Raw genomic sequence first — 10838 nt, forward strand, 5'->3', positions numbered from 1 at the left:
AAATGAAGCGTTGTGTTTCATGCATGCTATGCTTATTTATTTTGTCACGGTCTTTAAAGAAGATGATGTTGATTTTTAATATAAAATTAGTAATTGATTTGTTTCGTTTGCTCTATTCAACATTGTATTTAGTGTTCTTATTTCCCCTTAAAGTTACTGTATCTGTGTGTCTTAACTACCCTGCTTGGTTTTATCATGTGGTCATATTCCCAGTTTGCTCCCTTGTTTGTAAAAGTGCCAAACTGAGTTCATCAAAGGAATAGTGAATACTCCATATGACACTCATTATTTTGATTTTCAATAAATAGAGTAAATTGCATCCACAGTTTGTTCCTCATTTCACTTTGAAGTGAAACAGATAGTTTTTCCAATGATTATTCTGTCTTCTTATTGACAGTAACTGGTCTCTTACATGAATGTCAAATAATGGTTCTATTTTATAACCAAAATTGTAAATTTTTATCAAATGCAGGCATCAGGTTATTAAATTGATGATGTCTTTTATGAAAATTGGCATTGATTGAGCAATACAGCAGAGAAAGTACATACTGCCCCTATAGGAGGCAGACTAATGCATTTCCTCACCCCTAGGGTACCCACGTCCTAATCCCAGGAACCTGTGCATATATTGTGTCACATGGCAAAAGGTAATTAAAGTTGCAGGTGGAAATAAATTTGCTGAGCAGTGGACCTTACCATAAGGAGGTTATTCTAGATTATCGGGATGGGCCTAATGTTATCACTAAAAAGTAGAAGAGAAATGCAGAAAGGGAAGTTAGAAGGATGCAATGTGAGGATTCAATCTGCCTTTTTGAATTTGGAAAAGGTGGTCTTGATCCAAGGTGTGAGGGGAACCTCAAGAAGCTGGAAGAGAAAAGGGAACAAATTCTCCCCTAAGGCCTTGTAGAAAAGAACTCAGTTCTGTCAAGCCCTTGATGTTGCCAGGGGAAACCTGTCAGACTTCTGATCTACAGAGCTGTCAGACACTAAATGTGTCTTGTTTTAAGTCACTCTTTGTAGTATTTGTTACGACAGCAGTAGAAAACCAACACGGTGCCCATCTTCTGAGGGTTACCCTCCTAGCTGTCTCATAGTCCAAGCAGACTGGGTACAAATTGAGCACCTATGACCACAGACAACACTTAATTTTTAGACGGTGTATTTGGCCGAGGAAGAATATTTCCTGAGCCTCCATTACAGAAATGTTACGAGTGTGACAACCAGTCTACTGACAGGACTGCATACAGCTGTTGAGGCCAATTTTATAAAACCCCAAGCCACTTCCTTTCCAGGAAAAAAAAAATGTTAGCTTAACATATCACATGAATCTATTTTATATACTTTGATAATTTTCACAGTAATTTTAAATTTTACTCAAATTGTGGTAAACATCATACAGTTTTCCATTTTCTGCTTGACAACTTAGAGATAGGGTCCCTAGATCCATTGTTCAAAATGTTGTATATGTATATATAGATATATAGATAGATATAGATTTACATATTTAAATTATATGTATAATTTAGCCTTTTGAAGACAGGAAAAAAAGAGGCAACATTTGGGTTTAGTTTTAGAAATATATGGCTATATTCACTTATGAATTTGCCCTACGGAATTGTAATGTGCTTTTTCTTCCTTCCATCCTCTCACAAGAACATTCTTGCTTTGCTTGCCAGCATTTGAAGAGGAATGAAAGAATTAGTTCATAAACACCTTAGGTGTGAAGCAGTAGGAAATTCCTTCCTAAAGTTGTCATGTTATCTTTCTGGCCACCTGGCCTATGTTCTGACATGAGAGAGACCAGTTTAGTTTATTTAAAGCTTGAGCACATCAGTTCTTCAAGAGAAGGCTAAGAATCTAAAGGAAGTACTTCACTGCTTCACAGACAAGTACTTCACAGACAAGAAATTACTGTGACCTTGACTACATGTTTCATTAATAGTGAGATATTTTCATTTCAAGTGTCTTTTTATATTAAAGGAGCAGGTTGTGTTGAACCTGAAACCACGGAGAGAAAACGTGACATATTTAAGGATTGTCACTTTTCATTATTGTAACTATTGAGACTATTTGGTTTATTTCCAAAATGACAATGTGGTACGTATTAGAAACAGCAACCTAAAATGTGGCAAACATGTTTTAAAAAGGTTTACTTTTAAACTTTTTAAAAATATATTTTTCATCTATCAAATAAAGCACTGGCTTATGAGTGATTATTTTAATTTTTCTCATTTATCTGTCTCCTCTCCCTTAAAGAAGCACCGCTAACCAACTTCATAATGGATTAGTATATTGCTTCCTGCTGCATTAAAATGTGGCATGTGGCATGGAATCGACAAATTTAAAATTCTTACAAAATGGGGATAATACAAGCAGGAGTCAACACACATAATTCTTACCATGAGAAGGCACTGTTTTAAGCATTGTTTATGTACTAATTCACTTAATTGTCACAAGAGGTCGGAATATCATGCTTGCATTTTACACAAGACAGGTGAAGTAACTTAACCAGAGTCACATAGTGGATCTGGTAAACATAACAATCTTGCTAATAGAGAAATTTTCTTTTTTGTGCTTTTACCAAAGCTTATATTAAAATTAGTTTAGCTCTTTGGTTGCAAATAACAGAATAAATTCAAGAAAGAAAAGGCAAAGCAGTAAAAAATACATATATTTTAAGGGCATAGTAGCATCTCATGGAACACAAGGATAGGAGGTCCTAAAAAAGACATTGGAACCATGCAATAAGAAGCACTGAGAATCTTTATTTCCACCTTTCATTTCTTATCTTTCTCTTCTGCTGCTTTAGTCTGTCTTCTCTATAGACTAGTCTTTTCTGTTCCCTTATCTTCATGGTCCATAGAAGCTAGCCACCATAACTCTCATGACCTGTCTCTTCATTCCATGACCAATCCATATGAAGCTTGTCCTAATTATATATTCTTATGCTAAGAAATTATATTGGTCAAACTTGGCTTAGGTACCCATCTCTGTCAAAACAGTTCTACTGTTAATAACTTCATTTTGAAATACCTTGAATATAAGAAGTAGAAGAGAGGCAATTGACTAGAAAATTCCATAATTTACATTGGAATCTTCCAATGTAAACTAATATATTTTAATATGCTAATGTATAAATTATATATTGTTAATTCAAGCTCATGTGATACCAACGAGAGGCTGATGGTCTCTTTCTATGCAAATTATATGACTAGACAAAAGAACATCAAAACTAGAATAAGAAGCTGTTCTTTGGCTTCCAACTCCCCTCTAACAAACACACACAAAGGCTTTCCACAGAGAAACTCAATAATATGAAGAATATTTATATTGATTATATTAAATTGATATACACTTGATTGATACACATTTTTGTAATACAATTTGGCAAAAAATATCGCTAAGTGTGAACAAGCAATTCATTAAAATCCCATGATTCTTTATTCTCTGTTCTTTGGTTATATGGAAATTCTTGATTTTTTTAAAAAATGAATTCCATTACATATATATGATAAAAAATAAGCAGGTGTAATTGGAACAGACAAGTTATGGTACTTCCTTCTACACAAGTATCATAAATATTTGAACAGTATCTTCCTGACTAGATACTGTTGGAAGCTTACTATGAAAGAACTAAATTCTGCTAAAACATTAATCTTATGGATTTGGGGGCTTGCAACACACTCTAGAAGGCTCTCAGTGGCCAAAAATAGTACTAAGCTTATGGGAATGGTAGGGTTCTCTGTGGGGTGGAGGGATTAATTGTGTCAGTACCAGCAGGAGATAAGACCATGGCCATGGGATGGTCCCATGTCAGCAGAAGGAAATGAAAGTTCTCTCCGAGGGAAAGCATCATTAATTTAGGCACCAGGTTTCCACAGTCAAATATCACACACACACACACACACACACACACACACACACACACACACACACACACACACACACACACACACACACACACAATCACCACTAACAAGAATCTGTGGGACAAAAAAGCCACAACAGATTTAGACTCTCATGGACTTCAATGTTGACATTTCAAGAAATGAATATAAATTAACTTTAAACTCTATGAGGAGGAAAAGGTAGAATAATGAAAGTGAGCCAGCAACAAGTAAATAAGGGGGGAAAAACCCACAAAGTACTATATGGATATTATTTTTTTAAAAAATGAAAAATAAGTAAAATGAAACAATACATTGTTTAAGTGTAAACGTGATAAAATATAAATAAAAGGGCTTACCTGGTGGCGCAGTGGTTGAGAGTCCGCCTGCTGATGCAGAGGACACGGGTTCGTGCCCCGGTCCGGGAGGATCCCACATGCCGCGGAGCGGCTAGGCCCGTGAGCCATGGCCACTGAACCTGTGCGTCCGGAGCCTGTGCTCTGCAACGGGAGAGGCCACAGCAGTGAGAGGCCCATGTACCACAAAATATATATATATATATATATATATATATATATATATATATATATATATAGGCCAAGGATGATAAGTTTAAAATTCAGGTTGTTATTACCTCTTGACTGGGAAGGGGGGCTATCAGGGATTTGGAATCCTGAAAGAGGAAAGTGTTACATGGAGAGTGATAGGGTTCTCTGTAGTAAGTTGCAGTTCTTAAATTGTAGGTTCTCAGGTACTCTTTTATGCTTCAAAACGTATATGCATGCCACAAGTATTTGTATATATATCAAATATTTAAAAATAATAAAAACTCTTAAAAAGGAATATATTAATTATATAGGCTAATATAAAATTAAATACTGTTTTATAAACTAACTTTAAACTTTGTACTTTAGATTACACAGGATCACAAGGTCTCAATGGGTATCTCCCGGGGAGCCATATATTCCTGAAGGTCCTGAAAATTTCTCTTTTTTCTTCTCCCACTCTTCCTCCTCCCTCTCCTCCTTCTCCTTGGTGGTTACCATGAGAAAAATTTAAATGTCTGCATTTACTTCAATTTTAAGTTTAAACAATGTAGTATATTCTGCATTATTTCAACAGTTACCTTAGAGCTAAATAGTTAATTACAACTATATTGGCACCATTACAGAATGAATTCAGTAAGTGGATTTATTTTATGATTTGTTAAGTCAATGAATCATTTTACTTTTTAATGGTTTCAGGTTAATGAGAAAGAATGGAGGCCGAGGAAAAAATAAATAAAATATTCTTGCTAAGACAAGGTCAAGGGATCTCATGGTATAATCATTTTAGAGTAGTTTGAATAATAACACTAAAATTGATTCCAGAATGGAATCATCACATACCTAAAACTAGAATAAGTATGTGGAATTCAAAAAACCCATGTTAGTGTGGCAAAATTGTTCTTGTATTTTAAGAGATGATTTAGTTTCAGCAAAACATTATCTGCCACATTACATCAATTTATTATCTAATTCCTCAATATTTAATGTACTTTAAATTTAGTAATATTTTTGGTTTTGTAGTTGTGTAAATAGTATAATAGTTTCTTACTAGTTTCGTGTTTGTGTATACTTAATTGACTTTATGATTAAATAATTTGTCATCACTGAAAGACTTTTTTAAAAATTAAACGTATGAGTAGTTTAACATGGTTGAGATCACCAGATTAAATCTGGAAAAGCTCTGTTAATTTTCAAGAGTGGTGTATTTCTGTTGACTTCTCATTTCAAAATCTGAGGGACTTATAATTAATAGAATAAAAATGCCCAGCTCAAATTCCCATTATAACATACTAAAAGGAAATTAAGCCAATACTATTAGGTAGCGGGCAAGAAGCAAAACATGTTTTATGCTCCTACATTGAACATCGTATAATGTCACTTGTTAAATTTTTTATAAGAAAATTTGGGAGATGTTATATGAACTTCTCATTAGAAAGGTATTATAACTAGTTCTGTAAAATATGACTAATATTTTATATTCTTGCACAGCATTCCAGCTCACTGCATTTAGCCTGTCACATTCAAGATATTCACGTTTATTTTGATGAATTGATGAATGAATGAACAAATGAACAAATAAGTGAACAAATCCTGCAGGAATCTATTTTATATCTTCAACATCATTCTCTTTCAACAGAAGATGTATTCCAGGATACTAACTGTCAGAAACTGATTGTCTCTTTTGGTCTATGGCCTGATTCTTTCATGCTTCCTTTAATCTCTTCCTGTTTTCTTGCTCACATGCTTCTTATAAGTGCATCTAGATATAATTAAGTATCTAAGATGCTTTCTGAAGCCAGTGTCATTTCACTATTATATAATAAAGACTTTAAGTAGAACAGCTTAAGTTTGACTCTAATGTGCAGTAGATATGACATTCCAAAGATGAATCACCATTTGAAGAATCTACAAAGAAAATTTAAAATAATTAAAATAAGTTGATCTTACTGTTTTGAATCCTCTCACCTCAAGTATATAAGAGATGAAGAGAAAGAAAGGAGAGAGGGTTTGGGGGGAGAAGATATTGGGAGGAAAATATTTTTGAATAAACATGTGATGTGATATTCTCTACCTCCCCTCCTCCAGGTAGGATGTGATATTCCTTCCCTCCCCTTCTCCCTCTCTCTGCTTAAACATTCATGTGGGGCACAGGCTCTCACAGGGATCTATAGAAAGCTTGATACGTTACGCCTTCATTTGGGAGGCAGGGTGGACTAGGGTCTGACTCTCACCTTGGAACTCTTGCAAAAGAAAAAGGACTTAATAACTCTTCGGAGAGTGTTGCTATTTTGGGGTCGACCTACATACACTCCCTGGATACGTCCTAACAATAGATGAATGCCTGTAGAGTTCTCTCCTAGCTGATGTGAACTGCGTAGAGAGCAAGCCATCCTGACTTCTGTCCAAGAGCGCCACCTGGAGTCACGGAGGGAATGAAGCAGCAAGAAGCTGAAGATGCATATTCAGAGCTCAGGAAAGAGTGGCAAAGGGCCACCTAGAACAAAGTCAAGAGACAGGCACGGGGGAGAGAGGTGGCCTGCAGAGAATGTCAGAAGAACTCAGAAAAGAAACCCTTGTAAAATATGTCAGGAAATTAGAGCTGAATGATGGTTATAGTAAGATCTGTCCTTACCTTGAAAACAGCATCTAGAAAAGAGGGCAGGGAAGGAGTTGTTTGTGAGAGAAGTTTAGATGAATAAATAGAAAAGCCAACTATACCATTTTTAATCTTGAAGGCATCCAGCCTGAAAAAGGCTGGTGTTAATATAAAGTCCTAAAAGTATGCTATTAAATCAAAATTCCTCGTGGTGATGAATATCTTGGACTAAACATTCTAATTACTGAATTGTGTCTGTGAATAACAATTTAAAGTATCCCTAGAAGAAATTTTATCTAAGAGTGGGCAGGAGAACCCTGGTAATTACCACACTAGGTATATTTTAAAGGGGCAATGGGTGATCAAAGTAAATTTGCATTTTGGATACATCAGAAAGAGTTGTCCAACCTCCAGGTTACATAAGAAAATGTAAAACTTTTCTTAAAAAGCTAATTCAGTTCTCTAAACTGTCAAAATAAGGGACTGTGTTCTTTGACAAGGTTGCATTTGGTTTTATTTCTATTTCCTCTATTTCTTTTGGATTTATTGCCCAAATTCTGTGTCTCGACCAAAGCTGAGAGTGAGGGCAAATATCACTATCACAAAAATTCTGTTTCTAAGAATAAATAGGAAATTTTAACAAACATTTGTTATTATCACAACTTAACTTTTAAACATTTTAACAGTTAAGTATTGAAAGCTTAATGTTATAGCAAAGAACAGCAACTTCCTCACTGTCACTTGCCAGATTCCTGTTGTAGACACTGCAATGCACTTTTGAAATATTAGACGCTCATTTTCAGCTAAGGTCAGGGAGAAGCAAGTTTTTTTTTTCTTTCCTCCTTTATAGTGAGTGTCTGAGGTTGTCTTATCTTTTCTTTAACTTACGGATTTGGAGATATCTTCTATGGTGAGATGCAGTTTAATTTAAGCAATCTGACAAGTTAAAACTTCATACACTGCTTGCAGAAGAGGCCATCTGAATATGTTTCCAAACAGAGTTAAGGCTGTCACTTTCAGTTGTTTGCTTTAAATTTCTTTTATATTTGCTCCACTTGCTGCTTTAAAAAATCATCTGAGGGGGCTTCCCTGGTGGTGCAGTGGTTGAGAGTCCGCCTGGCGATGCAGGGGACACGGGTTCGTGCCCCGGTCCGGGAAGATCCCACATGCCGCGGAGTGGCTGGGCCGGCGAGCCATGGCCGCTGAGCCTGCGCGTCTGGAGCCTGTGCTCCGCAACGGGAGAGACCACAAGTGAGAGGCCCACATACCGCAAAAAAAAAAAAAAAATCACCTGAGCGCTCAGTCATAGGTGTATAAATTTGGCAATGGTGCCATTTAATTGTTTATCAAGAAAACAAAATCATCTGGATTTTCATCTGTTTCTGCTTTCATTGCACACCCATTAAATTTAACATCTTTGCTACAAGAGATATAGATGAGGTCTTTACAATAGGTCTCATGAAAGAAGTGCACATATTTTGGAGATATATCAGTATCATATTTCATCAGCAGCTACCAGCAGTTGAATGACTTCTTGTATAAGTGTGCATCAGTTGTTATTGAGCTCTGCTGTGTTAGTATTGCTGTTTGCAAAGTAACATATTTAAGATTTCTATTGCTCAAGCAGCCTTTTCACACTGTAATAGCAGCTATTACATCTTATTTGAACATTTTGTGTAAACATGACAAGATACTTACAAAATGTTTTCCATGTCATTAGGTTTACTTAGGGCTAAGGAATATGAGGAAGATAGATTGGTTACCGGCTGGCTTACAAACAGTATTTTTACTTTCTCTTTTGCTGTGATATAATTGTTTTATGAACACATAACTGCAGCATGTAAACAAAACAACATATATGCTTTTTGATACTTGGATTTATCTTTATCATATTTATCTCATTGTGACAGGAAACTGATTTTCCATTCTATAAATTTTTTTTCAATCATATTGCCATGTTGTTAGTTGAGTAACATCCTGAAATCTCTCATCAAGCAAGTAAACAGAAACTCAAGTTAATCGTAAATTGATGACACTTTCTACATAAAAATTCATTCTACATTTCATAATATCTGATGTGTTATACATTTAAATAGCACAGTTTATTATATAAATAACGTTAGGTAAGAATTTTTGTGCTACTGCAGTAATTTGAAGAAAATATCGTGGTAGCACAGGGGAACCAGGAACAAAAAATGCACTGGTGATGGAAAACTTTTGAGGGAGGAGATATTTTAATTTGGTCAAAAAGAATTAGTAAGAGTTGTACAGACTAAAAGCTATAAAATGACTTGGCTCTGCCCTTCCTCCCTCTTTCCCTCCTTTTTTTCCCTTCATTCTTTTTATAAACTGTACCATTGGTTTGGGTTTTCCAAAGTTTCCAGATGTCTGTGAATAACTAGGGATTATTCCTCCATGATAGGAGTATGTGTTATGAATATCAGGCATAGTGTCTCAAAAAGAACATTGAGTATTCTCATTTCTTTTCGTGGACTGTTTGTAAAAGAATCGATTTAAAAAAATTTTACTATACCTGGTTATTTATGTTTCACGATTAAAATGATCGTCTCTGGTGACTGTCAAATTGTGTCCAAATCCTGGTCTCACTACATATCAGTTATGTGATTTTATGCTATTTTCATTTTGTTAACAGTGGAAAATAATGGCATTTACTTGATAGAGTTATTGTGAAGCTAGCCCTCGTCCCTGCTGTCGTGAAGAAGCAGGAGGCCAAGAAGGTGGTAAATCCCCTGTTCGAGGGAAGGCCCAAGAATTTTGTCACTGGGCAGGACTTCCAACCCAAAAGGCACTTCACCTATTTGTGAAATGGCCAAGCTGCATTGAACTGCAGTGGCAAAGGGCTGTCCTCTATAAGCACTTGAAAGTGCCTCCTGCAGTTAACCAGTTCACCCAGTTAACCAACCCTTGGACAGCCAAACAGCTACAGAGCTGCTAAAGCTGGCCCACAAGTACGTATCAGACAGAAAGTACGTATCTTAGGTGTTGACTCCACCTAAGAAAAAAGCTGCCAGCAAAGGGGATGTCCCCACGAAGAGGCCACCTGTTCTTCAAGCAGGGGTTCATGCTGCCCCCACCTTGGTGGAGAACAAGAAGGCTCAACTGGTAGTGACTGCACATGATTTGGGTCCCGTTGGGCTGGTTATCTTCTTCCCCGTCCTGTATCTTAAAGTGGGCGTTTCCTACTGCGTTATCAAGGGGAAGGCCAGGCTGGGGCATCTAGTCCACAGCAAGACCTATCACCATCACCTTCACACAAGTTAACTGAGAAGACAAAGGATCTCTGGCTAAGCAGGTAGAAGCTATCAGGACCAGTTACAGTGACAGATATGATAAGGTCCGCTGTCACTGGGGGAGGCCATGTCCTGGATCTGAAATTGGTGGCTCGCATTGCCAAGCTGGAAAAGGCAAAAGGCAAGGAACTGGCCACCAAAATGGGCTTAATGTATACTGTTGAGTTTTCTGTACATAAAATACAAATTCTCCTTCAGCCAATATTGATTGAGGAAAAAAAGAAAAAAAAAAACTAGCATAGAGTATTTCCATTACATATGGCTTACACATGTTAAAATAATCCATTGATTTCTTTTATACATTTATTTGTTTGTTTGTTTTTGGCTGCGTTGGGTCTTTGTTGCTGCGCGCGCGCTTTCTCTAGTTGCGGCGAGCAGGGGCTACTCTTTGTTGTGGTGTGTAGGCTTCTCATTGCGGTGACTTCTCTTGTTGCAGAGCACAGGTCTAGGTGCATGGGCTTCAGTAGTTGTGGCTCATGGGCTCTAGAGCACAGGC

General features: G+C 36.6%; 1 pseudogene; it reads left to right on the forward strand.

Moving 5' to 3' along the window:
- The first annotated feature begins 760 nt into the window (after positions 1-760).
- Positions 761-10579, forward strand: LOC132422487 (large ribosomal subunit protein eL8 pseudogene; annotated as a pseudogene).
- Positions 10580-10838: the final 259 nt, after the last annotated feature.

Source organism: Delphinus delphis, chromosome 3 (assembly GCF_949987515.2).
Source record: "Delphinus delphis chromosome 3, mDelDel1.2, whole genome shotgun sequence".
Classification (NCBI taxonomy): domain Eukaryota; kingdom Metazoa; phylum Chordata; class Mammalia; order Artiodactyla; family Delphinidae; genus Delphinus; species Delphinus delphis.